The sequence below is a fragment of the Castor canadensis genome, chromosome 13, assembly GCF_047511655.1.
Source record: "Castor canadensis chromosome 13, mCasCan1.hap1v2, whole genome shotgun sequence".
In the NCBI taxonomy this organism is placed as follows: Eukaryota; Metazoa; Chordata; class Mammalia; order Rodentia; family Castoridae; genus Castor; species Castor canadensis.
Genome location: NC_133398.1, coordinates 74,439,769 through 74,443,009, shown reverse-complemented (window position 1 = coordinate 74,443,009; position 3,241 = coordinate 74,439,769). Strand labels below are relative to the sequence as shown.

General features: G+C 37.3%; 1 pseudogene; it reads left to right on the top strand.

Moving 5' to 3' along the window:
• The first annotated feature begins 1,919 nt into the window (after nucleotides 1-1,919).
• On the top strand, nucleotides 1,920-2,248 carry LOC109700565 (SRA stem-loop-interacting RNA-binding protein, mitochondrial pseudogene; annotated as a pseudogene).
• Nucleotides 2,249-3,241: the final 993 nt, after the last annotated feature.

Sequence of the window (3,241 nt, the reverse complement as noted above, 5' to 3'; positions counted from 1 at the left end):
CAAAATGGAAAGTACTACTGGACCAACTCCTGGAAATCAATTAACCTTGGAGGTAAAATCCTATTCAGAGCAAAAATTGCATTCATGAGATTGCTTAAAGAAGATAAGTTCCAAAAAAGCACTAACAAAAATGAATGTAGTTAATGCTATCAAGTCAATAGACGGGGAGACCAAAACAATAATGACACTTTACCATTTCACAAAGACCTTTGCGTGCTCCATTTCTGTTTTTTCAGAGCTCCTCTGAAATGCAGGTGCATCAGCAGTATTTTAAATATGGAACTGAAGCATAAGCACAGTTCAGTGATTTACCTAAAGTCACACAGCTAGTGAAAGATGGAGCCATGACTTGAATGTAATCTTACTGTTCCAGGCATCATAACAGCCTGTGAAGGGATTCCAATGTGGTCATCTCATTAAGGAATAATGACCTTGATTATAATGCCATCTTATGATGGGGTAAATTATCTTTTGGCCTTGAATATGTTCACCTGAATAATTTATGGAAATGTTTAGAAGCCTTAATTATAGATATTGTCGTTCAGGTCATCCCAGTTTCTAAGTGTTTCCTGTGTCAATATATTTGGTTTCTCAGTGATATACAGTCACACATTGATTAATGACTGGGATACATTATAAGACATTAAGTGATTTCATTGCACCAACATCATAGTGTGTACTTACACAAACTAAGATGGCTACTATGTCACTAAGTGATATAATCTCATAGGACCACCATCATATATGTGGTCAGTCATTGGCAAAAGTGTTGTCATGTGACTCATGATTACATATGTTCTAGAAGAGACTTTACGCAAATATATTTATTTATATTAGTACCAACGAGGACTTGAGTCTCAATCCTTATTAGGTTTTCTACCCTAGTGATCTTCACTTGGCTATTTCTTCACTTTTGGCTAAATAAAGTTTAGTATAAAGGCAAAACAAAGATAATAGACTTGATTATTGCACTTACAGTCACATGGGCATTTGCTAGGATTGCAGTAAATTAAAAAAATAATAAAACTAACTCCTTACACAGTATAATATGTAAGTCTTAAGTAAAGCTTGATGAATTTTTACATATGTAAACTCCATGTGACCACTACCATCAAGATAGAATATATCTGGTCCCTGCTGTATTTTATAGAGCACCCATAAAAATGAACTTTCCCACTCTAAATTGTCAATGACTAGGAGAATGGCCTATGTTTCTGGACTTAAATTAGGCAAGCACTGTAAGCAATAAGTTTTAAATTTCAGGAAGTCTTTACATATTCATAGAGAGACCCTAAGCTGAATAATGGGGGGTAAGTAAAGTATATATTGGATATTGCCCTGTAATATTTCCCTTTTCTATGTTATTTATAGCTGGTTTCCCTCTGAAGAGCCACTCCTTTCCATGTGGTTTGAGTCAGACTAATCTTACCTCTGATGCTGCAGGGTTGGATGAAGAGATCTAGGACTTCCAAGAGCATACTGCATCCTCCTGCCCACAATGACGAGTTTAAAGATACACTCAATGCAACACAAGGAGTCTTGTTGAAACTTAAGGGTTACCCCTTAAGTTAGGCCCAATCTTTTGATTGGTATTCAATGTTGGAGGATGGGAAGAGTTCATGTGAGCATCTTGCATCCATGAGCTAAGAGAGGGAGCCAGTATCAGGGAGAAGGGAGCCAACAGATTGACTGAAGAAAAGCTGATCTGCTGACTGGTAGAGCTTCCATGTCTACCCATGCCCATATTGAAGCTTTCCCTCAACTTCTAAGTACAAGCCTCAACTCAATAGATTCTCTTGTGTAAGCCATTTTGAATTGGGGTTTCTATCACTTGCATTCAAAATGGTCTAATAAGTGTCCAAAAGGGCTAAATTATTCCCTGTAAAAGAATGAAAGGGTTCCTTCTTTCTAAAGAAAAGATGGCGGCCTTAACAGTGAGAGGTGCTACGGCATTGTGAATGAGTATTGATCAACTAATTGCTTTTGTCAGAAAAATTCCTTGGAGTGAGCTGACAGAATTCTATTCAGTTTTGCCACGGTGCATATACTAAAGTGCACTGTTCCTTTTGACAAAGAGACAGGCTTTCACAGAGGTCTGGATTGCAATCCATTTTCTTCAGAAGAAGAACTCCAGAATGCAATACAACAAGAAAATCTTATATGGAGTAAAGTTCCATGTTCAAGCTCAAAGGTCAAAAATTTTGCAAGGGGATCAAACATCTGATAAATAGAAAGATTTCTGAGATAATTACTGATTGTGAAATAAAGTAAACATAACTGAAATAAAAAAGAATGAGAGGAATTTTTCTTCTCTTAACAGACAATAAGCAAACAAGAGAGAGGCAAATGAAGAGAACAAGGCAAGAGCTAGAATTGTTGCAGAAAAAGACTTAAAGGTTTTTTTTTTTTTTTTTTTATAGTACTGGGGCTTGAACTCAGGGCCTCACACATGCTAGGCAGGCACTGTACCACTTGAGCCATTCTGTCAGCCCTAAAGGTATGTTTTTTAATGAGAAGGATGAGGAATATTGCATTTATGCTTTTTTATGTTCTATGCAAAATGACTTTCACCTTTCAAAATTCTATAAAGTCAGTTTGTATGTGTGTGAGAGAGAGAGTCAGACAGAGTGTGTGTTATGTGTATGTGGGGAGCAAGAGAGTTAGGAGAGAGAGAGGAAGAAGGAGGGGCAAAGAAGGGAAGGAAGTAAAATAAAAAGAAGGGAAGGAAGACTGGGTTCTACATTGTATCTTAAGGTCAAGAGGCAATGATAAGATGATCCCTAAATTCAGCACATTCAGCAAGACAGGAGCTTGGGGCCAGAGCTGGACATCGGAATTAAGACCTCTGGCAATGCATGGAACAGTTGAGGAATGCTTTGGAGTCTCTCTCCTCTAGATCTTAAGGGGTGACTCCCAGCTAATTATGGCTCACATTTTTCCTAAGTCTATTTATTTGACAGTAAGATTACTTTATAGTAAGAGTTATCTCAACCAATCCAGACTGAGCAAGAACCAAAAAGGCAAGCAAATAAAAACAAACTAAAAAGCAAACAAATAAAAATCTACATAGAGGAAAAAACAGATAATGGTAAGTTATTTTTTCAAAAATGTCTGGAAACAAGAAACTTCAAGTCAGGTTCCCAGCCCCCAAACAGACCCAAAGGAAAAACAAAATGCCTGAGCTTTGTAACATTTAATGTAGTGACCTGTGTACATGTGAGGCCTTGGCCAACTTAGCTCA